At 46.7% G+C, this 26,912-nt stretch overlaps 1 protein-coding gene across 2 annotated transcripts in view; it reads right to left on the bottom strand.

The window, feature by feature from the left end:
- The window catches only part of calcrlb (calcitonin receptor-like b), a 109,182-nt gene extending 86,102 nt beyond the window's left edge, over positions 1–23,080 (bottom strand). Inside the window, exon 1 of one of the 2 annotated variants that reach the window (XM_072477884.1) lies at positions 22,841–23,080. The gene's annotated coding sequence lies outside the window, so the exon portion shown is untranslated. The remainder of the gene's footprint in view (positions 1–22,840) is intronic. The other variant, XM_072477874.1, reaches the window with a different exon arrangement.
- Between the last annotated feature and the right edge of the window lie 3,832 nt (positions 23,081–26,912).

The raw sequence follows: 26,912 nt of genomic DNA on the forward strand, positions 1-26,912 counted from the left end.
AAATGTGAAGACTCCAGTGTGCCACAATAGAGAAAGCTCATGATTATCAGCGTAAGTCGGCAAAGAAGAACAAAGTTAATGGAAAGTAAATCTGTCTAATAGGTAGTAGAGATGAAAATATCAGCAATACACTTGCAGTTCTTCATGATTCACTGCCATGAATGAAAGTAGGTCACAAGTAAAGTCTAGCTGCCCCAGCTCCTCTCCACCCCCCCCCCCCCCCCACAACCCCTCACAATCCCAGTTGATCCTCCTACTCTTCCTCCCTCCACCACCCCAGCTCTGCAGTCCTGCCAATGTTGGAAATAGCACTTAATGGGAAGAGCAACTTCAGGCTGTTTCACTGTTTTCCTCCTCCTATCCATTGCTGTTTCTTACATTGGTGGGATTAAGGAGATGGGGGAAATGGGAGTGAATGGGGCGGGTAGGGGTGGGGATGGGCAGAGAATAATCAAAGGAGTGGGGTGGGTAAAGAGCAAAGCGAGTGATGGGGTGGGGGTCAGACCAAAGGAGAGAGGATCCAGATGAACCAGAGTGCACCGGGGTTCTGTGGGTGGTGTAATTGAAAATATGGAAAGATATGTCATTTGAAACATGGAGGTCTGGCAATACCTGATCTAAGAAACATGAGAGAATGTAGGGAAAAATCCCACGAAGGGTTAACAGCAGCTGCAGGAGAAGCCTGTGGAATGCAGATAGCCTTAGTCAAACAGGCTTAGCAAACACAACAAGCAAGTCTTTCAAGACACAATCAATGAATTTTAGTATACAGCTAAAAGCAATGTTTCGCACCGCCTTTTGAAGTTAGGTGAGCAGATGGAAAAGAATGGATAAGGTTTTCAGCTGAATTAGATGACAAATGTTTAAATGTGAGGCAAGTCTTTTAACTCACCACCAATTGAATCTTTAGTATAAAGCTAAAAGCAATATTTCACACCTTCATTGAAGTTAAGTAAGCAACTGGAAAAGAATGGATGAGGTTTTCAGTTGAATTCGGTGACAAAGGTGTGAAGTTCTGCTGACATCAGGTAAATTAAAGAAAGCTGGAGACACCGTGTCTACGGGAACACACGTTAGACCCAAATCAAAGTCAAAATTATGAGCTGGGGACACAATTTGATAATAATAAAACTATAGAAATGACAGGAATCAAAAGTCACACCACTTTGAAATCAAATCATTTTTGAACATCACAAAGGATACAATGTAATCAGAGATCTGTGAGATGAGGTCATGCTCAAAATGAATACTTAGTCATGTTAGAAAAATTCAGATTAAAGGTACCTTTTACAATCCAAGTGAAATAAAAATTACTTTACAATAAAGTCATAAAAACGTAATAACTGTTAGAAAGATATATAAACCCTGAGAAAGGGGATGGTAGAGAAGGAATAAGAGTCAGTTCAGAGTCAGCTCTCATAGCTCGGTCATGGGAAAGGGACAGAGCAAAGCAGCCGAGCTAAAACAGCTAATACATCTAAGGAAGACCAAAATTTAAAGAAGAGGGATTGTCAAGGTGGACCTGAAGGTCCCTTCAACCAACCAGAAGGATCCAGAAGCAAGATCTTTTTACTTTTCTGTAAAGACAGTGATTGCATCTTTTAAAAGAAAAAATATAATAAAATAACTTAAACATTTTAACCTGAAACAGTGGTTATTACAAAGTCTACTTTACTTACTTAGCAATGCGGGACCCAGGATCAATGCTACTAAGTGGTAAGTAGATGAAATCTTCTGTGAAGGTATGGGTTATACTGGGATATAACTTGAAAATATACTTCGACCTGAAAAGCACCCACCTAAGCCTGCATAGGAGTCAGGGAGTGAGAATCCCTGTTCACCATTTAGAATATCGACCCTTTTTGGTATAGGTGGAATTCTAAGAATAGTTGTGAGTTTTTAACTTCAATGGGGAGCAGAGCAAGGTGGCATTGATAACCAAGGAACCCCGAGAGATGGGAGGCTTGGGTAAAGGCAGGAGCCAGGGGGAATCTTCACAGAATTTTGCTGTAGTCGCATCTCTCTGGGCTGGATTCTCCGTCGGCGGGATCCTCCATTTCATCGGCAATGCTCTCATGCCCGCGGATTACCCGGCAGCGCATTGGTGCCCACAATGGGAAACCCCATTGGCTGGCTGACGGGAAGGAGAATTTCACTGCCGGCAGAGGCGCACCGCACCAAACGGGTGCGGCGGTACGGAGAAACCCGCCCTCTATGTATGTCACTCACCCTCAATTTCTCTCCTCTTCTTGCTCTGTTCTAATATTCAAAAGTTTACATACTTTTAAAAACTGTTATAAAAGTGTTAAAAGTATTCAAAAGTTGATAACAGTTTTAAAATGCACCATAACTATTTTGAGATATTTCAAAGCATAACAAAAACTCACCTGCCATTGAGCTGAAGGCTGACCCCAAGGGGCTGCCATCAGCTTGTGATATCACTGGGATCATTGTTACCCCAGCTGGAAGGCCCACTGTTTGTCCCAACAGAAGGTCCTGCCGCAGCAAGAAGAGGACGTTTTTGTTGCAGTCTATGTGCAGATTGTTCAGTCAGAGAATATGTTGTTTCACTGCTGATAATTCCCAGCCATTGGATTCATAATCCAATAAAGAACCAAGCTGAATTTGAAGTATACAGGGGAGAATTGTAAAGAGAAATAAGAGAGACAAGTAGAGCAAGAATAAATTAACATGCAATATAAAAGGGAACCCAAAATGATTTGATAAGCATTGTGGGAGTTAAATTGGATAACTCCCCAAAACAAACATGAGGATTAATCCCACCCGTTCACTGTGATGCAGCCAACATGTTAAATGCATGCATCCTGCTGTTTAAAATGATTGCTATGGGCAGTCAGTATTACCCACACCTCTCATTAGCTGAAGCCCTGATATAATGAGTGGCTAGAGCTATTTAAAGGCAGCCTGTTCCTTTTAAAGGGGAGGTGCATTGTGGCTGCTCAAAGTGATGGGTGCACCTTGAAAAGTGAATCTGCACTGTGATGCTTTGAAGAATGGCTGAATATGCTGGAGAGTGAACATCAAGGATTAACGACAAAGGACTGGAGCTCTTCATCAAAGATACAAAGATAAATTGAACCACCCTCCATCGGCAGGGAAATAAAAAATAAACCTGGCATATGCTGTTGCTCTTATTAGCCTTCGTTTTATTAGCTCTAATTCTGTCACCTTTGCTCACGAGTCGCCAGGTATCTTTCTGATACCGCCACGTGGTTCAAGCTCGAGTAATGATTAATAAGACAGCACACCGCTTAGTAAATGTTAAATCACCGATCATTTATTATATACAGCAATAAATACTTACACAATAATACTACCTCTAGACTATTACCTACCACTAAAGGCCAATACTTAACTTTGGTGATGGCCCACCAGGTCAGGGAAAACGAATGGCTTATCGAATTGGGTCTGGCCTGCGGGATTCAAAAAGGCTGGTACGGGTCGATAGTCTGGAACACCTCTCTGGTAGCGATTGCTGGAGTAACACTTACTTGTTCTTTCGTCAAAGGGTCTCGAAGGTTGCAAGTAGGAGAAGAAGGGCCGATCTGAACTTGGCCCCTATCTTTATAGTTCCCAGGGGCTTCCCGCCTCTAGGGGCGGACCTTGACCCTGGTCCCAAGTGATTGGACTTGGTCCCAATCACTAGGTTCGATATGCTCCAATAATAGGGCGATTCCTTGAACGGAGGGTGGTCGTTCACCTTTCTTTGTCTCGGCCACTGCTGGCGCCAAGAGGTCTGGCCCAGCATTCAATTGCTAATTTGTTGCAACTGTTCCCAGGGATAGCCGATTAAACTGCAGATGGCTGGGTTGATGTGCTGCTAATGGTTGCAGGTATCGATCTGGGCCGACTTCCCCAGAGCCGAATACACTGTTCTGTCTGCAGCTGTCCGTTTGTGCCCTGTTGACTGATTTTCCCATCAGCCTTTACAGTTCGCCATTTTACATCGGGGTTTGGCCAAATTAATCGGGAATCAGCCATTTTAGGTGGCTACATTTTTCAGGAAGCAGTGGGTAAAAAGTAGCTGCAGAGGTCAATGCCATGAGTGTGGATCCAAGAATCCGGCTGCAATGCAGGAAGAAGTTCAATGATCTCACATGAGTTGTCAAGGTGAGTGAGTTCAATCTTCAAATGACATAACCTACCAATTGTCCACTAACCTCATCTACCCCTCAATTCTCTAAACCCCCATTACCTACCGAGCAATAATCTCTATCATTCAGTGCTCAAGCCTTCAATCCATAACTTTACCTTGCCCTCACACACTTAGCACCATGCAAACCTCACAACAACGAACAGCGTATTCATACTGGCAGCTATTCACATTACCTAAATATATCACATGAAATTCAGTGATCATATTGCTCTTACTTGGAGGAGAAGGTGGCACATAAATGACGGTAGCTGGAGGACAAGACCCATTTTAGCCCCATGGCGGAGACATCGTGGGATGAGGCATTGGCGAGACAATGGCCACTGATAGTGTTGCAATATTTAATGATGAGGGTATCTGCTAACTAATCCAACTTCTCTCATTCCACCCTCATCCCATAATATCCTGTAACTCTAAAACTGCAGATGGTGTTAGTACACGTTTCTTACTTTCTTCTATCCCCTCACCACATCCTGTCCTTCTCATTTTTACATTACAGAGGCCCCAAAACTGGGATCTTCCCAGTCAGAAGAGGAAGAGGAAGAAGACAATGAAGATGAAGGGACATCTCTTGATGTTGCATTTGTGGGGACCAGCTCAGAGTCTGACAATCTGTAACGTTTAGAGGCTCGGAGAGAGGATCTGCTTGTGGTGAGACACTAGCCATAAGTGCAGAGGGGTCAGAGGGTGGGAAAGGATGGAATAGGTGCCACAGAGCCAGATAGGGCTCATTAGCAGAGGGGTCAGATGGGAATTTTGATGGGCCATGTTATAGAAGAAGCCTGACATAATCAAATACTTGACAAAACAACCTGTGCACAATGTCAAGGAGCATGGAAGAGTCCAGTATCAACTCTTTTTTTTATTCATTCAAGGGATGTAGTGGTTATGGGTTTAGAAGATGCTGCCTAATGCAATCAAAGGGCATATTTGTGGTACTTTGCATCTGTCTTCACGAAACAAGAGGATACTCCAGTGTCTAACTGTTAAGGACGTCACAGAGACGTAGCATAAAAATGGATGCTAAAAGCCTACTAGCAGAGGCAGAGTAGTATGAAGTTGATAGAAATGAAGGCTGCCCTAGGGTGATTGGTGCACTGTTGACAGTGAGATACTGCACTGATTAGCTCTGTGAAGAGATCTGAGGAGGTACTTACAGAGACAATATAAAAATGGCAGAAGAGTTGCCAAAAAAGGCACTCTGAGGTGAGCAGAGAAACAAGGGCCAGTTGTTGTTCACTTTATTGTTCTGATTGCTGGGTTGCCTGCTTGATGACTGTGTCAGCCAGAGGGAGAAACCTGGATGCAACTTTCTCAACAAGGGGCAAGTCAACAATGGAACAAAGAGGCATCTATAGGCACCCTGCTACAGCTTGTCCACTGTGAGAGGGTGAGATATTTATCAGCTCGCATTGCTGACAGTCATATGATTGGGTGATTTTTCATTGAGGCAATCCCAGTTAAGGCCAGCCTTAGGTCAATTTTCTTTTTGACGGCCTTAGAGGGGTACCCATAAATCTGCTGACCCCCACCAACAAAACAATTAAACAAATTTCCTCAACCATTTCTGAGCGGTCCATTTAAGGATCATTTTTAGCCCCATCAATTCCTGTTAACAATGGATGGAGCGAGTGCAGTAAGTTTATGATCCATCAGTTTGTAGCTCAAAATTACTATGTCGTAGGACTCCAATTTGCATAAGAAATGTCCATATAAGAAATGCCCTCCGAATTGAAACAGGTAGGGATTCCAACTGCCCATTTTAGGACCTTATCAAGATGACAGTTGATGCAGTGCCAGGGTAAATGGGTCAGTAAGTAACACAATGCCATTTTTAGGCCACTGTTTATGTTGAAGCCAAAGTTGCACGTTACATGTGGATAAATACATGATTGTCTGAAAGGTGTTTGTTGATGTCCGTACTGCATCATAATCCTGGTAAAGATCAATTTATTTTTTTGTCAATTGTACAGTTTCCAGGTTTGTTAATAGTGCAAGTTTGTTGGTCGACACAGTGCTCTGGGAATTAAACTGCATTGTGTTTCTAAATTAAATGTCTTCCGAGTGACATCCTGCAGGCCAGTGATTCTTTCGTAACATTCTGTCCCTATAACAGTTTATCTGCAGCGGAAAACCTAAATCGTGTTTTCATCACCTCCAAACTTGATTGTGCCAAAACACATCTGACCAGTCTCTCATTCTCCAGCCTCGAAACTTTCACACTTCCAAAACTCTGCTGCCCAGAGAATACCCCATTCTTCCCCATCACATCCACTCATACTCATTTCTTCCAGCTCACCGTCTCCAAATGCTTTAAAATTTTAAAGTATCATCCATGTGATTAAATCCCTCCGAGGTCTCACTTCTCCCCATCTCTGTAATGTCCTCCTGCCCCACAATCCCCTCTCCTGAATGTATATTCCACACTTCTATCCAACACCCTTTTCCCACCATTGCCAAATATACTTTCAACCACGTAGGCTGCACAATTGGAAATTCTCTCCCTCAGCTCCCTCAGGGATTCATTAAAATTAATTTCCTTAACCATATTTTTGTCCACTTTTCCAAACCTTTCTTTGTTTTCCTTTTGCCTTTTGTGAAGTGTCTTTGACTATTTTCCTACCTTAATTGATTGCAATCAATTCAAGTTGCTGCTTTCTTTATGTTTTGACAGTTCCCATTCAGACTGTATCTCAAATTTGTTTGATCTTCTATCAATAACATGTTATGAATCTCTGTCACCTGATATGATTCACTTTATTTAATGTTTAATAATTTATCAGCTTATAGACAAATAACCAGAAGAGCCCTTAATTACGAGTAAACTTATGAGACCAGAGGTTAAGTCAGTGCCACCTTTCGGGTGCAGGGGTCATGACCTGCGCCGGCGTGTTGCCATGGAGTTAGGCAGTCAAACTTTTGTGCTGTCCATTCATTTACTTGATTGTAATGGGACCTACACTGTGACTGCCTGAATATTCACCAAGTGTACTAGTAGGATCTGCTGATAATGAAGCCAGCCTGCTCCTCATCAAAGGCAGTCTGCCCTGCTTAAAGGGGACCCACACTGAATCACAGGGGGCTGCTCCTGCATGTTATTGCTACATTTCTGAAGAAGGTGAAAGGAACACCAAGGGAGAGGGGTCCTAAGTGCATAAATGCAACACTTGAAGCCTTAGTCATGGATATGACATTTTTGACGAGTGATGCTATGGTTCCGCATGATGTGGGGGGATGCCCTCAAGGACCACTCCCTGAAGTGAGTGGGAGATCAATCCCCAATGTCTGCTGCGTTTGACGGTTTGGCAACAGTGACACAATCAATCTAATAAAGTCACACGGATGGTTAAGATCAGTAAATGCAACTGCACATGACAACTCCTTCCCACCACATTATCAACCTCTCACACTTCTCAATTCACCAAGCAACATTCTTTGGCACACAGGACTCACACCTAACATTCAGATATTCCACCTCCACGTACATTCCAATGATATCAGCAAGCCCCCACTGTTTCCACGGACTCTGCCTATTCAGTTCTTCAACACAATACAACTGGCATTCTTGCATCTCCCTTGCACAAAATGGTGACACATGGGATGTGGGCATCATTGGCTGGACCAGCATTTGTTACCCATCCTTAATTTCCCTTGAACTGAGTAACATTTCTAAGAATCAACCATATTGCTGTGAATCTGGAGTCACATGTAGGCCAGACCAGGTAAGGTAGGCAGATCTCCACATTAGTGAACCAGATAGGATTTTACCAACAATCGACAATGGGTAAATGCTCATCATTAGATTTTCAATTCCACATTTTTATCGAATTCCAATTCCAGTCTGCCATGGTGGGATTTGAACCCAGGTCACCAGAGCATTACCCTGCAACTCCAGAGTGTTAGTCCAGTGACAATACCACTACTCCACCACTTGCCCCACACGGAGGTCCTAAGCTTATAAGAACATAAGAACTAGGAGCAGGAGTAGACCATCTGGCCCCTCGAGCCTGCTCCGCCATGCAATGAGATCATGGCTGATCTTTTCAGCTCCACTTTCCAGCCCGAACACCATAACCCTTAATCCCTTTTTTCTTAAAAAAAACTATCTATCTTTATCTTAAAAACATTTAATGAAGGAGCCTCAACTGCTTCACTGGGCAAGGAATTCCATAGATTCACAACCCTTTGGGTAAAGAAGTTCCTCCTAAACTCAGTCCTAAATTTACTTCCCCTTATTTTGAGGCTATTCCCCCTAGTTCTGCTTTCACCCGCCAGTAGAAACAACCTGCCTGCATCTATCCTATGTATTCCCTTCATAATTTTATGTTTCCATAAGATACCCCTCCCCGCATCCTTCTAAATTCCAACGAGTACAGTCCTAGTCTACTCAACCTCTCCTTGTAATCCAACCCCCTCAATTCTGGGATTAACCTAGTGAATCTCCTCTGCACACCCTCCAGTGCCAGTACATCGTTTCTCAGGTAAGGAGACCAAAATTGAACACAATACTCCAGGTGTGGCCTCACTAACATCTTATACAATTGCAGCATAACCTCCCTAGTCTTAAGCTCCATGCCTCTAGCAATGAAGGACAAAACTCCATTTGCCTTCTTAATCACCTGTTGCACCTGTAAACCAACTTTTTGCGACTCGTGCACTAGCATATCCAGGTCTCTCTGCACAACAGCATGTTTTAATATTTTATCATTTAAACAATAATCCCTTTTGCTGTTATTCCTACCAAAATGGATAACCTCACATTTGTCAACATTGCCTTCCATACACTAGCCCATTCACTTAACCTATCCAAATCCCTCTGCAGACTTCCGGTATCCTCTGCACTTTTTGCTTTACCACTCATCTTAGTGGTATGCCATGCCGTCTCCTGCAGATATAGTACATTTCCGGCTATCACTTTCATCAACATTCTACAACTACCACCGAAACCTGTCTTATCTTTGACTGTCATTAGGTTCTAGAGTTCCTCCATTTTCCTTGGGCACTACTGCTCGTGCACTAAAATACACTGAAGCTGGCCTTGTTCAAAGTCCTGCCAGAGTCTGATAATGTGTTGAAATAAATTAATCTCTTTGGAAGTCAATAGAAAAATGATATAAATGCTCCAATAGTTGTCAAATTATTATTCTCTGACAGAGCTCTTACAGGGGAAATTATCTGTGCGTTGTTTTGGGAGCAAGGAGACGAACGGCAGATATTTATCCATTAATGCAATCGAGGGAGGAGATTATTGAGAAACTGGGATCGCACTCAGCTGAGGTGATCAGGGAATAAGACAAGGCAATTTTCATGTGCAGGACTGTGTTAGTTTTTTGAAACCCATAATTGAGATGATCCTTACATGAGCAAAGCAATAAGGGAACAGTGACCAGCAGGAAACTTATTGCATTTTTTTGTGTTTTGTGTCCACTGGGAGAACCCTCAACAACATGAACAGTCAATAGCAATTCACCCATGCCATCATCACCCTCTTTGTGCACTCAGTCTGGTGGGAGAATTTTGGATGAAGAGGAGGTACTGAGTAAATAAGTCAGAGGAAGATGTACTAGAGGTGAATATAAATGTTCAAGAGCAGAGGACAAGAAATTATCAGTCGGTAGCTGAGGAACATTTTGGAAGATGATTAAAGAGGTCTCAGAAGAATCCTATTACAAGATCAATGGCGAACTGAATGTTCTCCTTTTTAACAACTTTAGAGTACGCTTCCTAAAAGACACCTTCAAGAATTTCTGCTTACAGCCGCAGAACATACAAGAAGGCAAGTCACCCCCTCAACAGTATGAAGGGGACTATCAGATTTTCATGTTACTATTTATGTGAGTTTTCAAAAGATTGGTCTATTCTTTCTTATGGATTTGTATTTCCGTCAGTCCTGTTTTTCTGTAGGGCCCATGTGAATGAAAAGAGACGCTAAATAAATGCATGAAAGAGAAAGGAACACACGATTCTCTGCACAGCGGAGAATCAGCGCCGGCGTGATTGGCGCGGCGGCAGTCGCGGGCCGGCCCGCATGGGCCGAGTGGCCATAAGGAAAGAGCCGAGTCCCGCCGGCGCCATTCTAACCTGCTCTGAGCCGCCGAGACCGCGGCGTTGAAGAGTCAGGTGGCGGCCTGTGGGGCGGGGGGGGGTTCCGACCCCGGGGAGTGCCTCCGGTGTGGCCTGGCCCATGATCGGGGCCCACCGATCAGCGGGCCGGCCTCTGTGGTTGGGAGCCTCCTTTCCTACGCGCCGGTCCCTGTAATCCTGCGCCATGTTGCATTGGGGCCAGCAAGTTGAAGGAAGCCACTGTGCATGCACGCGTTGGCGCCGGCGTTACTGCGCATGTCCTCATTGGCTCGGCGCAACTGCGCATGCATGGATCCCACGGCGCACAGTTCACGCCGGGGTCGGCAGCTGGAGCGGCGTGAACCGCTCCAGCGCCGTGCTGGCCCCCTTTAGGGGCCAGAATTAATCCTGGGAGCGGAACGTTCACGCCGTCGTAGAACGCGACAGCATTTACGACGGCATGGACACTCTGCCGCGGGATTGGAGAATCCCGCCCCATGTGTTGCTGAAAGCCTCTCCAATAAGTCTGTCTGAGAGCTCACTCTCAGCAGCTGTCTGTGACCCTGCTGCACCCTCCACAGGTCTAAGTTTTTCTGTCCCGAGGGCTTAGCTTCTGCATCAGTTTGCGCTTCAAGAAACTCAATGTCTTTGTAGCAAAATTGTAAAGGGCACAGAATGTCACCAGAATCCACAAATGTGCACCCAAGAGAGACCTAGCTGCTATCTGGCCTCCCCAATTCAAATTTGAGTGTGAATTTGCTTTTTGTGAGATTTTACTGCTTCACCAATAATCCTTCTTAATGGATGTTAACAGTCACTGTAGTATTTGATAACTCTTGGCTGAAAGAAAGCTCCATGTTTATTCTGAAAGAGTGCAGGGCACTGGTCTGCTTGAGGATATATAATCATTGCAGTTCTTCTGCATACTGGTCACAGTTAAGCAGAAAGCTGGGGCGGGATTCTCTCAGCCCCAGGCCGGGCCAGAGAATTCCCGCGACCAGCGTGAATTGCGCCATGCCGTTCCGACGCTGGCACGCGATTCTCCGCAGAGCGGAGAATTGGCGGCATTGGCGCCAGCGTGGTTGGCATGGCGCCGGTCACGGGCCACTCTACACGGCCGGCTTGCCGATTCGTGGCCCGGGATGGGCCGACCAGCCGTCGTGAAAACACCGAGTCCCACCTGCAACGTCCACACCTGCTCTCTGCCACCATGTCGCCCCACCTAGAGCCTTGTCAATCAAGAATCTATCCAACTCAGCATTAAATATAGACAAGGACCCTGTCTTCTCTGCTCACTGGGGAAGATAATCCACAGACTAACAATCCCAAGGGATGAATTTACAAACATTCTGGTATCACTATGTGCCTTATTACATATCATTCTTTACCTCTTGTCCTCAGATATTCCATAGGATAAGCATTTGTGGTTGCAGAAGTCATCTTTATTCCCCTCGCAGCCAGTCTTCAAGGCCTTCCAATTTTTGAGAAGCCCAAAGATTGCAGATAAAATTAATAAATTAAGGTAGCCAGCAGGGGAAAGGCCATGCCATCAATATTGTCCTGTAATTTGGGGATTGTGTGCAGACAACTGGTTGCTGTCATGTTGCCTCACATCTTCTAATCATGAACTGAGGTTTTGTGCACACACAAAACATTTGTGAATAGCATCATACATGTGCGCATGGAAGGTTGGGAGATTTGGCAGACATTTTCTCTGTTGTTCGAAGCATAGTAGTTCAAACATAGGCAGACAGACTGATGGACAGACAGACAGACAGGCATGCAGACAGATGGACAGACGGACGAACAGCCGGATGGACGGATAGATAGATAGATAGATACTGTTTCCTTAACAAAGGAGTGTCTAAAGATCAATGATGGCTTTTTTGGACAATCTAGCATGCACATCTTATCCAACATGCCTAGGTACAAAGGTCTGAGATTATAAACAAGACTTTCAGCATTAGTGTTATAACCTGCCTACTTACGATTGGCTGGGGACTAATGACTATCCCACAATCCTGTGGGAGTATGAGCTTCCCCAATGAGGGGGGCGGAGGAACTCCTCGTATAAATAAGCTGGCCAGTTCAGGAACCAGCAGGAAGGAGAAGGTAGCAAGGGAAGTTGCTGCTACTGTTATGTATATATTGTTATAGTAAATAAACGTTATTACTTTGTATCCTTAAAACTCATGCTGGATTCTTCGTGGCCCTTACAAAACTGGCGACGAAGGTAAAAGTGAATAGCTGTCTACACTGCTGAAGCCACCTCCCTGGATTTTTGTTGGATACAGGTTGGAAGTTGTTTTCTATTATACCATGCCTCTGTACGGACGTTTGGATGTTTTTGATGCTGCGCTGGAAAGCTGGAACCAGTACACACAACGGATGCGTTACTATTTCCGGGCAAACAATATCACTGAAAACGAGCGCCAGGTGGTCATATTGCTCACCGCCTGCGGCCCGCATACGTTTGGGGTGATTAGGAGCCTTACGTACCCAGCTGCGCCGGACACCAAAACGTTTGACGAACTTGTGAATATAGTGGGGCAACACTTTAACCCAACCCCGTCCACGATAGTCCAGCGTTACCGGTTTAATACCGCTGAGAGGACCCCTGGAGAATCCCTTGCCGATTTTTTATCCAGGCTACGCGGGATTGCGGAATACTGTGACTATGGTGAGACCTTGTCAGAAATGTTACGCGACCGTTTGGTTTGCGGTATTAACAATGCAGCAACACAGAGAAAGTTGTTAGCAGAGCCAACATTGACTTTTCAACAGGCAATACAAAAAGTCTTGTCCCGAGAGAGCGCAGAGCGAGGAGTAGAGGAGCTACAGGGAATGGAAGTGCATGCCTTGGGGCGCAACCCTTTCCACCCAAAAACATCCCCCCGCACTCCTGCGGTACCTTGGGCGAGGCAACGTCCGGACCGACGCCAGTGGCCATCGGACATTCCTCCCCGAAGGGAGCCTTCTCCAGAGCCAATGGATGAGGAGCCATGTCCGTGTCAGACTTGTAGGCGCCGACCCCGTCGCGGACAGCGGTCCTGGGGACGCCAGAGGCGCCGTCGTTCCGACCGAAACTGGGACCAGCCCAGGGGCCGTAACTGGGACCAGCCCAGAGGCCGTACCTTGCATGTGGATGAACCTGCAGCGACCACTCCTGAGGACGTGGAGACGGAGGACGACTGCCTGCAGCTGCATTGTGTGGCAGCTCCCCGTGTGGCCCCCATTAAGGTGACAGTACGGGTCAATGGCCACCCGCTGGCGATGGAGTTGGATACTGGCGCAGCGGTCTCCGTGATCGCCCAGAGGACATTCGACCGCATCAAGCAGGGTATACAGACCCTTACATTAACTGACTCACAGGCCAGGTTGGCCACCTACATGGAGGAACCACTGGACATTGCAGGAACTACAATGACCCCTGTTGTCTATGGACGCCAGGAGGGGTGTTTCCCACTTATCGTAGTGCGTGGCCATGGGCCCAGCCTGTTGGGTCGGGACTGGTTGCGCCATTTGCGGTTGCAATGGCAGCACATCCTCCACTGTTCTATGTTCTATTCCAGCCTGGTTTGGGGAAAATAAAAGGGGCCGTAGCCCGTATCCAAGTTGAACCAGGAGCCACGCCGCGCTATTTCCGGGCGCGCCCAGTGCCTTGCGCCTTGCTCGAGAAGGTAGAAGGGGAGCTCACTCGTTTGGAGAGTTTGGGTATTATCAGGCCCGTCCGTTTTGCTGACTGGGCAGCACCAATTGTACCAGTAATGAAGCCAGATGCCACAGTTCGCTTGTGTGGCGACTATAAACTTACAGAGAATACAGATTCCCGACTCGACCGATATCCAATGCCTCGCATAGAGGATCTCTCCGCGAAACTTGCAGGTGGACTCTCATTCACAAAATTAGATATGAGTCACGCCTACCTGCAGTTGGAGCTGGACCCTGCCTCCCGACCATATGTAACAATTAATACACAGGGGCCTCTGTGAATATACACGGTTGCCCTTTGGAGTATCCTCTGCCTGCGCAATTTTTCAACGTGTTATGGAGGGAATTTTGAGAGGTTTACCACGTGTGGCTGTCTACCTAGATGACGTGTTGATTACAGGGACGTCGGAGCAAGAGCATTTGGAAAATCTGGAGGCTGTCCTTAGACGCCTTTCGGAGGCTGGAGTTCGTTTACGTCGCATAAAGTGCGTATTTCAGGCAAAAGAAGTAGTCTACCTAGGTTATCGGGTGGACTGCGAGGGTCTGCACCCCGTCGCAGAGAAGGTGCGTGCAATTCAACATGCCCCCACCCCGACTGACACTTCGCATCTTCGTTCTTTTCTCGGTCTCGTAAACTATTACGGGAAGTTCCTCCCCAATCTGGCAACTACGCTGGCCCCTTTGCACCTGCTGCTAAAGAAAAATCACACCTGGGTTTGGGGTCAGCCGCAAGAACCCGCTTTCCGGCGGGTAAAGCAACAATTGTCGTCGTCTGGGTTACTAACCCACTATGATCCGGGAAAGCCTTTGCTCATCACATGTGATGCATCCCCGTATGGTATTGGGGCCGTCCTGTCCCACAAGATGGAGAACGGGGCTGAGCGACCGATAGCTTTCGCCTCCCGCTCATTGACTGCAGCGGAGAAGTACGCGCAGATCGAGAAGGATGGCCTGGCAGTGGTTTTCGCGGTGAAACGCTTCCACCAGTATGTGTACGGCCGCCATTTCACTATCGTGACTGATCATAAGCCCCTGCTGGGACTCTTCAGAGAGGATAAGCCAATACCGCCCATTGCTTCTGCACGGATCCAGCGCTGGGCTTTGTTGCTTGCTGCATATGAGTATTCTCTGGAGCACAAACCAGGTACGCAGATAGCAAATGCCGACTCACTGAGCCGATTGCCTTTATCGACCGGCCCCATGTCGACCCCCACGACCAGTGAGGTGGTCGCAACCCTAAATTTTATGGACACCTTGCCTGTCACGGCATCACAGATCCGTGAGTGGACCCAGACAGAGCCAGTCCTGTCAAAGGTTCGGCACATATTCCTGTATGGTGGGCAGCATAGACAGCTCCCAGGCGAGTTGCGGGCATTTTCCTCCAAGCTGTCAGAGTTCAGCGTGGAAGACGGCATCCTCTTGTGGGGGACGCGTGTGATTGTCCCGGAAAAAGGCCAGGAGCTGATATTATCAGACTTGCACAATGGGCATCCGGGCGTGACCAAGATGAAAATGTTGGCCCGGAGTTATGTCTGGTGGCCAGGCCTCGACACCGACATTGAGAAGGTGGCCCAAAACTGCTCCATTTGCCAGGAGCATCAGAAGCTTCCGCCGGCCGCGCCCCGACATCACTGGGAATGGCCAGGGCGGCCTTGGGCACGCTTGCATGCAGATTTCGCAGGCCCTTTTCAGGGATCCATGTTCCTTCTACTAATTGACGCCCAGTCCAAATGGCTGGAGGTGCATAAGATGCAGGGGACAACGTCCTGCGCAACAATTGAAAAGATGCGTTTATCGTTTAGTACGCATGGCCTCCCCGAGGTGCTGGTCACGGATAATGGCACTCCATTCACGAGTGAGGAGTTTGCTAGGTTTACAAAGATGAACGGCATCCGCCATATCCGCACTGCCCCTTACCACCCGGCTTCAAATGGGTTGGCAGAGCGTGCAGTGCAGACATTCAAAAGAGGCCTAAAGAAGCAGTCTTCTGGATCAATGGACACGAGACTGGCTCGCTTTTTGTTTACGTACAGGACCACCCCCCATGCAGTGACTGGGGTAGCTCCCGCAGAACTCCTAATGGGCCGGAGACTCCGCACCCCCCTTTAGTATGGTTTTCCCGGACATTGGCGCAAAAGTACGCCGCACACAAGAACGGCAGGGACAGGGATTGTCTCGGCATCATCCGATTCGGCAGTTTGCGCCCGGTGACCCAGTATTCGTGCGGAATTTTGCTGGTGGTGCCCAATGGGTTCCTGGTGTAATCTTTCGCCAAACGGGCCCTATATCTTACCAAGTGCAAGCCCAGGGTCGTCTCCAGCGAAAACACGTAGACCACGTCCGGTCCAGAAGATCATCCCCTCAAAAGACTCCCTGCCCCCGGAGCTCATTTCAACAGACGCAAAGACCAGAGACAAGGGAAGGTAGTCCTCAAAATCTTCCACTGGTGCCTCACTCGAAGCCTGCGCAGGTCGTTACGGGACCGAATGGAGATAGAGACGCTGACATGACGGAGGCAGCAGAATCTGACTCCAAGATAGTGACACAGGATGCATCAGAGGGGGAATCCTCGGGTCCACGGGCCGTGGATGTACAACCGCGCCGTTCATCACGGAAGCGCCGGTCTCCATCTCGTTACACGCCGCCTGATCCAGCGCCGCGTGCAAATGGCGTCCGGCCTGCGGCCAAACGAGTCCGACGCCTTCCTTCGCCAGGGTCTTCGGCGGATTCCTTGGACTTTGGGGGGGAGGGATGTTATAACCTGCCTACTTACGATTGGCTGGGGACTAATGACTATCCCACAATCCTGTGGGAGTATGAGCTTCCCCAATGAGGAGGGCGGAGAAACTCCTAGTATAAATAAGCTGGCCAGTTCAGGAACCAGCAGGAAGGAGAAGGTAGCAAGGGAAGTTACTGCTACTGTTATGTATATATTGTTATAATAAATAAACGTTATTACTTTGTATCCTTTTAAACTCGTGCTGGATTCTTCGTGGCCCTTACAAAAATTAGGATACGTTTTCATTGATCCCATTGCTCCCCCCAAAGAAGCAGACAATGCCTGTCCATGGGGGAAACAGGAAAAGGTAACAGATAATGGTCAGCTCCAATAAATGTAACCAACATTTTTTTCCAAAACAGCAAGAACAGAGAGGCAATGAATTATAAGCAGCTGCACAGAAAGCAGCAAATTAACATGTTTAACAGCAAAGGCGGAACCTGAGAACAGAGGCCTCTAATGTTGCACCTGATTTATGCAGGAGCTGAATGCCTGACGTATTTAATTAATTAAAATCCCTATAGTGCAGAAGGAGAGCATTCGGCCCATCGAGTCTGCACCGATCCATCGAAAGGGTACCCTATCCAGCCCCATCCCGCACCCCATTCCCACAAACTCACCTAACTGGCATATCTTTAAACACTATGAGGCAATTTAGCATGGCCAATCCACCTAACCTGCACATCTTTGGACTGTGGGAGGAAACCAGAGCACCCAGAGGAAGCCCCACAGACAGAGGGAGAAAGTGCAAACTCCACACAGACAGTGTCAGTGTGGTCAGAATTGAACTCGGGTCCCTGTCGCTGTGAGGCAGCAGTGCTAACCATTGTGCCACCATGCTGCCCATTCTTCAGGTTCCAAATGTATTATGGGACTTAACCTTCACTTATCTTTTGAAAGGGCCTCAATGTGCCTGGCATATAATAGATGCATGGGTTCCGAGCACAAGCACATCTGGGACTTATTGTTATGTGCTGCATACCCAGTATCCCATAATGTGAACAGCATGTGTTCAATGCACAGCAGCAGTGTGGACACTGAGGATCATTCTATTGGCACTATAGTTAAGTAATCATTGGCCCTGTTATGTAGTTTCCAAATCATTAATGAGATTACAGGTGACAAAAATCGAAAATGCTGGAATACCCAGCAGGACAGGCAGAATCTATGGAAAAGAAAAATATTGACATTTCAGACATTGCCCTGTGTAAGGGTGTGAGTTTCAGTCCATAGGAGACTTGATCTGTTTATGGAAAATGTCTTTGGGTCATAAGCTGCATCAAAGCATTGTGAGAATTCCTGACCTACAACAGGCACATTAATCTTGAATTTGTCTTCAGATCATTGCAGTGTTCAGCTCATATTTTACCCATCTTAAAGTTATTGTTGGCCGTGTTTAACCTGACCTTTTTCAGGTGATATTTATTTGAAGAATGCAATTCCCACTGATAACATAGCTGACAGGGAAACGTGTTCTTACTCGTGGTTTTCCCAGTCCCATGTTGTACCTAAAAAATCAGCAATTAGCACCTCGCCAAAATCATTTTAGTGCATTGCGACAATTTAGCAGCAAGCATCTTATCACGTTTTGGAATTTTTAAATCAATTTTTCCCACATGAAATACTTGGAATATAATAATAATACTAATAAATAATAATAATCTTTATTGTCACAAGTAGGCTTACATTAACATTGCAATGAAGGTCGTGTGAAAAGCCCCGAGTCGCCACACTTCGTCGCCTGTTCGGGTACACAGAGGGGGAATTCAGAATGTCCAATTCACCTAACAAGCACGTCTTTCGGGACTTGTGGGAGGAAACCAGAGCACCCGGAGGAAACCCACGCAGACACTGGGATAACGGCAGACTCTGCACAGCTAGTGACCCAAGCCGGGAATCGAACCTGGAAACCTGGCGCTGTGAAGCAACAGTGCTAACTACTGTGCTACCATGCCATACCATTTGCATTGAATGGATGGATTTCAAAGCAAATCGCAAATTGTACTTGCACATATCTTGAAAAGAAATTATATTTAAATTAAAACTAGTTAAGTTATAATGAACTAGGTTTTGATCTTGATTCCCCAAAGGCTGTAAATGACAAGAATTTGATTAACTTCTTCTGAATATTGATAAACAACGGCCACCCATTGTGCTGGGAGGTCTCTGCTTTCCAGGAGCTCAGCAGGGATTCTTTGGTATCGGCTTTCGTTTTGGGTAGTGAGCATGAGGAAATAGCCAAGTTTTTCAAATAGAAAGCTGTGAAAGCAGTCAGGTCCAGCAAAGATTACAAGAAGGTTACAATGCTGGACAGTTATTAAATTATTTTGTTTAAGTCAAGCAAGGTGACCCAATGAGGTTGCACGTTGCGAGCTTTGTACTATTAAATGAGATCTTGTCGAACTGTTCGAATGAAGTGAGTTGAATTTTAAATATTGCTGGTCATTTTTTGCACGCATGCAAGCTATTAAATAAAGCAACTTAATAATATCTACTCAGCCTTGGCTTAAGATGAGGTATTATCCTTTTCAACCCACAGTTGAAAAAAATTAGAGGTATTCTGGCCATAAGCAAAAGCACATCTGGTTTAGATCATATGGTTGTAGTATTGTTACAACCCTGGGTTAAGCTACAATATAATTACATATTGGGCAATGTTGTCAATCCCTGCACATTAGGCTCCTGGGATCCACTTACAAAAGCAGCTGATACCACTAATCCCAAAAGAATATGGATGATAAAATGCTCAACTTGTAACAGTCTCCAGAAGACTGGGACTGAATGCAGACTGAGGCTTTGCAACTAAATATAGAGAAATGTTACAAATCTGCAATAGAAATGGAAATGGCTTGAAGTGGAAAGCTATTTTGGGTGAACGATTAAACAATACCCGAAATATAATCCCACCTTCAACTCCCAAATGCTAACGGGCCAGTTGAAGATTCCTGCATTTTTAGATTTTAGGAACAGCAGAGTTCTCCCAACATCGACCCAAGGCAGATATATCATTGGGGGGGGGGGGGGGGGGGGGAGGAGAAGTTGACCTCCAAAGTGGCAACTGCCAATAGTCCAGGGCACTCATACAGACGGCTATTAGGCTCCTTGAATCCTGCTGCCAAACTTGGCAGAAATTAAGGGAACGGGCACCACGCAAATGGATTGCTGGAGGCCACCGATGAACTGCTAAGAAGCCTTCTTTAACTTACCTTGATGTGGGGCCAGGAGGCACATCTCATGGTTCTACGCCACACGAGGTCACTGCCGGCTAAGTCTCCCCCAACTTTCCTATTCATCTATTCACCACCTCCACCCCACCCAGGGCTAACTGTGGGATGTTCGATTAGCACCTACAGCTCCTAGTTTTGGGGGAATGCAGGCTTGGGGCCCCACTTGCATCAAATGTTGGATTAACATCTTTGGATGTACATTTCAGGTCGGAAGCCTTCTTTCGCTGGTTTCTCAACACTAATTTCTCCCGACAATGTTGTGACAAAGAGATTAACTTTGTATAGCCCATCATATTTTAATTTTCAGATCAAAAGGTGAATTTATTGTCAAACTGTGTAAACCGATTCACAGTTTTGTGTGTTTGAGTAGCTTAGAGAGAGGTTTTAACTCCATGAATTATTTCTACTGTTTGCCTGCATCCCCCTCCATTTCTTTTTGACAGAATCCTATTCCAATGCCCTCCTGATTAGCTTCCCATTTCCCACCCTCAGAAATTAAGATTCCTCTAAAAATTTGCGGTTCGTACCCAATCCCACATCAAGTCTCACCCATCCATTACTGCTGTCCTTCTCAATATACCTTGGGTACTGGTCCCCAATTCAAAATCCTCATTTTCATGTTGAAGTCCTCTCATATTCTCGCCTATCCATGTCTTGTAATCTCGACCAACAATACCACCTCCTTCATCCCAACCGAAAGCTCCACTCCTCTGATTCTGACCCCCTGTGCATTTTTCCCTCCAGCCCCACCATGCCTTCGACCCACCTAAGCCCTGTACTCTGACATTCCTGCCTTCAATCCCTATTCCTCCTTTAAGGGCTTGCTTAAAAACCTACCTCTTTAGCTGAGATTTTAGTCATCCTTCATAATTCATTTTGGTTTGGCATGCATCTCTTTCATAAAACCTACATGTGAAGAGTCTCGAGACACTCTTCGAAAGGCGCTACATAAATGCAAATTATTGTCGATCGTTATATGTCTGAACTAACACCTTTGAGAAAAATACTTTTCACTGTACCTCGGTACACGTGACAATAAAGAAATCCAATCCAACATCTCTGCGTCTTTATTAACATTTATATATGTATATGCAAACACATATGCATCAGTCTGACAAATTATTAATGTGGTTAATGAGCATAGTGCAGACTGCCAAGGCATTGAGATGAATAATATCAGAAGAGATACATGTATTTTAATCAATACTAAAATACGACCTTTTCACTGTAAAAAGGTAGGAATTCACGTCTTGCATGTATCGCTATGTGCAAACTGCATTTCGCAGCTGAAGACGCAGTCTGCTTCAGGGAATGAAGCCTGATTTAGTGCGGGTATCGTCACCACTCGCAGGGATTACTGAGTCGCTATTTCCAAACTGCCAGCGCCTTCCCAAGACACTGCTGCCAAATGGATATGCAATAATGGACAGGTGTTTCTCCGCGCGCGGGGAGATCTCAGCCAATTCAGAGGCTGTGTCAATGAGGGAAATCCAGTTTAAAGCAGCATTTCCAATGGTATTTGTTGTAAACCAAACCGTGTGGTGCCACCTTGAGGCAACAGCTCCCACTACATCACCTGGCTGGTGGCAATATCCCGAGCAAGAATCTCACCGATTTCGCTCCACGAGAAAGACGTCAACATTTTACTTCAATTACAAGGCATCTACTGATTTATTTTCTTCCTCTGTGCATTTCCCCCTCTAGCCATTTCTCCCCACCCACCTTTCAACCATCTCAATTTCCTTTCTGTGACAAGTAGCGGCTTCGATCACAGGGAACATCTCGGATCAGTTAACTGACCTGCCATTGTTTCCCCCTTCACCTGAGTTGAATCTCCCTTGCCACTCCAGACTTACAACAACGAAATTAAGCGAAATTAAACTTTCCGAACCGTTCTTCTCATTTTAAGTGCAACACATTCAAGTGATCAGAAGTTCAAACCCGATTATCAACAGGACTGAACGATTGTGGACAAGTACTCTCGTCCCACACCGAGTGCCATCCCTGCGCTGTGATCCCTTTCTCTCCCCCTCTTTTTGGCGCCTTCCATTCCAGGGATTTCGTGTATTTAGAAGGAGATGCCTCTGACAGTAGACAAAGAGGTCAAGCTATTCGCATCTTCTTGACAGCGAGTTAAATGCTTTAGAACTTGGGCAGAATGCAAAGTTGTATGTGATTTTTTAAAAATCCATTGTTATTTGATACAACGAAAAGGTGGCATTTAGCCGCGCCGCCTGTATCTATAAGCAGGTGCTTGCAATATATTTATAGATATTAGAATGTGTACTTCATCAGAAGGTTAAATTGGTTAATATCTTAAAGATGAACCATTTATAGCTGTGCCACAGTGTTTTTTTGGGTGTAATGATTGACGGCCCTGAGAGTTTGGCTGTCAGGTGCTGCTTGGGATATGTTGCGAAACTCTTATTCTGCCAGAACAGAGGAACATGAGGTCTGGGGTCTAATATAGAAAGGTATGTTACAACCTCAGCCGCAACTCCCGCTTTCATGAGTTAACCCTAACACTACACAGCAAACACATCAAAACAAAAACCGACAGTACATATACCGGCCCCCCCCCCCCCCCCCCCCTCACCAAACCCCAGCCGAAGAAAGTATGTCCTGTGGTAGATCTAATTCCCCTTCCCTCAAATTAAACTCCAGTGACAAGGAAACAGTTTGCTGACAGGCTGTGAGGCAGGAAAACACAACTCACATGCTTACACCGGGGTCTGCAGTTATTTTTACAGATTCTAATTCCGCTCTCGGAAGATCAGCCAGCAAGATCTGGATAATATATCAAGAGGTGGCTTTCGTGGGAGGTTTTCCGTGCAACGGATAAATCTGGTGTTCGGTGACAAAACAACAAGGCTGTGCTGCACTTACCAACCAGAGCTGGACTGGGGGTCCCAGCCGAATAGTCCTGAGGAATTGAGTTGGTGGGCGGGCTGGTTGGGGGGGGGGGGGTCTTCTTGCGTCCCGCCAAGCTCGACCTACTGTGGGGGAATGTGCAAAGTGAGGGGCTAATCCAGATCAAGGGCTGCCTCTCACCGTGCGGTGCACTCCCAGAGTGTGCAAGCTCCTCTCGGGCTCTGCCTGCTTTAAGTTTCGTGCTGGAAACCCTGTCAGGGAGTGAACAATCACGATAAGAGCATCATCATGAGCAGGAAAGCCTCCAGCTTCCTGTTACATCACTCTCAGCCCGCCCTCAACTGGTTATCAGTCCTCCTCAGGAGCTGGAACCCTTGATCCCGGAGCCCCTCTGCCAAATGGACAGGCAACCTCCCGCGCCCCTCTCGCTCCCCCGCTTCCACAACGTGCTCCCTTGTGCAAAGTGGAGCTGCCGGGTAACACTAACACTGAATGTCATGTACATTCAGCTCAAAGCAGACTGCCCCGGATTCAGCAACTCGGATTCCAAGTCGGCACAACTGCAGATAAATTCAGACCACAAACTTCACTGACACACCAGCATATTTGAAAGGAACACCTCCAAGCAGAAACTCGACTTGTCAACCACACACACAAACATTGGGAAAATGTTGAGGTACCTGGCAGAGGGAAATCTTTGCATAAATCTATAAAATATATAAATGTATAAAATAAATATATAACATGTAAAAACGATCAAACATCGCAGTAAGCAAACGGCTGAAAGGTGGATAATAACAATGGGAGGGTGTCTTATTTCAGTCTTTTCCCACTTTTTGAGGAAATGTTGAATACTGTAAGGGATGTACTGAAGAAGCAGCGCGAGAAGAAAGAAGCTCGCTCGACATTGAAAGTTAGCCACAAAAAATCATAAATACCTACAATATTCAGGCAGGTTATACTTTGCATTGCTTGGGAGAGGCGGCGTCTACAATCCCCAACACACACCAGCAACACTGGGATGTGTTCCTCACAATGTGACAGCGCAGAGCTGTCACTGTCACTGCCAGGCGACACCAGAGTGACTGGACACAGGGCCCAGAGTCAGGTTAGGGGCCCCCAGTGGACAGGTTCCGAAACCGACAACAAACATTTTTCCTTCGACACATGGCACTAAAAAAAATGGAATGCACGAAAGAAAACCAGCTACCGCCGACTCCAGCAAACCCAGAGATGGATTGACCAGAATTAGCTTTCCTTCTCCAGACTGCACCGAACATCACAACAGTCCGAGCGAACAGTTACACTTCTGGACATTGCGAGATGGTGACATATGACGAGTATATGTAATCTAATTGATTGAGGTTTGCCTCTCTCAGAGTCCCATCTCAGTGTCCATCTCCCGTAGCGTCTATCAATCCCAGTGTCCATTTATCTCAGACGACATCTCTCAATGTCCACCCCTCAATGTCTCTCCCAGAATACATCTCTCAGTGCCCATCTCTCCCAATGCCAATCTCACAGTGACCATCTTTCCCAGTTTCCATCTCTCTCGGTGTCCACATCTCCCAGAGTGCATACTCCCTGAGAATTGATCACTCTGTGTCCTTATTTCCCAATGAGCAACTCTCCCAGTGCTCATCATTCCCAGTGTCCATCTCTCTTAGTGTCCATCTCTCCCAGTGTCCATCTCTTTTAGTGTCCATCTCTCTCAGTGTCCATCTCTCTGTGTCCATCTCTCTTAGTGTCCATCATGCTCAGTGTCCATCTCTCTTAGTGTCCATCTCTCAGTGTCCATCTCGCTTAGTGTCCATCTCTCAGTGTCCATCTCTCTTAGTGTCCATCTCTCCCAGTGTCCATCTCACTTAGTGTCCATCTCTCAGTGTCCATCTCTCTGTGTCCATCTCTCTTAGTGTCCATCTCTCTTAGTGTCCATCTCTCTGTGTCCATCTCTCTTAATGTCCATCTCTCCCAGTGTCCATCTCACTTAGTGTCCATCTCTCAGTGTCCATCTCTCTGTGTCCATCTCTCTGTGTCCATCTCTCTGTGTCCATCTCTCTTAGTGTCCATCTCTCTTATTGTCCATCTCTGTGTCCATATCATAGAATATACAGTGCAGAAGGAGGCCATTCACGCATCGAGTCTGCACCGTCCCTTGGAAAGAGCATCCTACCTAACCCTATGCCTCCACCCAATCCCTGTAACCCAGTAACCCCACCTAACCTTTTTGGACACAAAGGGCAATTTAGCACAGCCATTCCACCTATCCTGCACATCTTTGGACTGTGGAAGGAAACCGGAGCACCCGGAGGAAACGCACGCAGACACGAGGCGAACGTGCAGACTCCGCACAGACAGTGACCCAGCGGGGAATCGAACCTGGGACCCGGGAGCTGTGAAGCAACTGTGCTAACTCTGTGCCACCATGTTGCCTCTGTATCCTTCTCTGTGCCCATCTCTCCCAGTGTGTATCTCTCCTAGAGTGCATCTCTTTCAATGCCCATCTCTCTCAATGTCCATATCTCTCAATGTCCATCTCTCTGAATGCCCATCTCTCTCAATGTCCATCTCTCGGACTGTCCATATGTCTCAGTGTCCTTCTCTCCCAGTGCCCATCTCTCCCAGTCCCCATCTCGCCCAGTGCCCATCTTTCCCAATGCCCATCTCTCCCAGTACCCATCGCTCAAAGTGTGCACCCCTCCCAGAGTGCATTTTTCTGATTGTCCACCTCTCTCAGTGTCCATCTCTCCCACAGTCTATCTCTCCCAGTCCATCTCTCCCAATTTCTATCTCCCCTTCTCTGCATCTCTTCAAGTGTCAAATAAAAACAAAATACTGCAGATAATGGGATGCAAACAGAAAATGCTCGTTAAACCCAGCAGGTCTGGCAATATTTGTGGGCAGGTAAACACAGTTAATTGTAGTTCTTTCTCCACAGATGTTGCTAGACCTGTCATGTTTATCCCGCATTTTCTGTTTTCTTCCAGCGTCCACCTCTCCCACTGTCCATCTCTCCAAGTGTCCATCTCTCCCAGTGTCCATCTCTCCCAGTGTCCATCTCTCCCGGTGCCCATCTGTCCCAGTGTCCATCTCTCCCGGTGCCCATCTCTCCCGGTGCCCATCTCTCCCAGTATCCATCTCTCCCAGTCTCCATTGTCCCAGTATCCATCTCTCCCGGTGTCCATCTCTCCCAGTGCCCATCTCTCCCAGTATCCATCTCTCCCGGTGTCCATCTCTCCCGGTGCCCATCTCTCCCAGTGTCCATCTCTCCCAGTGTCCATCTCCCCAAGTGTCCATCTCCCTCAGTGACCATCTCTCCCAGATTCCATCTCTCCCAGTGACCATCTCTCCCAGTGTCCATCTCTCCCAGTATCCATCTCTCCCAGTGTCCATCTCTCCCAGTGTCCATCTCTCCCAGGCTCCATCTCTCCCAGTGACCATCTCTCCCAGTGTCCATCTCTCCCAGTATCCATCTCTCCCAGTGTCCATCTCTCCCAGTGTCCATCTCTCCCAGTGTCCATCTCGCCCAGGCTCCATCTCTCCCAGTGACCATCTCTCCCAGTGTCCATCTCTCCTAGTGACCATCTCTCCCAGGCTCCATCTCTCCCAGTGTCTATTCCTTTTTATATCCCTCTCAATGTAAAATATTCTGAGATTGAATCGCTCTGTGTGTCCATCTCTCCAGGTGTCCATCTCTCCCAGAATCTATCCCTCCCCATAGCCCCTTGTTATCAGTTCTCCCAGAATCCAACTCTCCCAGAGTCCATCTCCCCTAGTATCCATCTCACTCAGTGTCTATCTCTTCCAGTTTCCATCTCACCCTCTGTCCATTTCACCCAGAATCCATCTCTCCCTGAAGAACACCGTCACACTCTCTCAGTGTCTATCTCTCCCATTGTCCATCTCCCCCTTGTCCATGTCTCCCAGAATGTATCTGTTTCCATCTGTTTCTGTCTCCCTCTGTGCCCATCACTGTAAGTGACCATCTCTCCCACTGTTTAATGCACCTTGTGTCCTTCATTCTCAATGCCCATCTCCCCCAGAGTTCATCTCGCCCAGTGTCAATCACTTCCTCTGTCCATCTCTC

The sequence above is a fragment of the Scyliorhinus torazame genome, chromosome 2 (genome assembly GCF_047496885.1).
Source record: "Scyliorhinus torazame isolate Kashiwa2021f chromosome 2, sScyTor2.1, whole genome shotgun sequence".
Taxonomy (NCBI): Eukaryota; Metazoa; Chordata; class Chondrichthyes; order Carcharhiniformes; family Scyliorhinidae; genus Scyliorhinus; species Scyliorhinus torazame.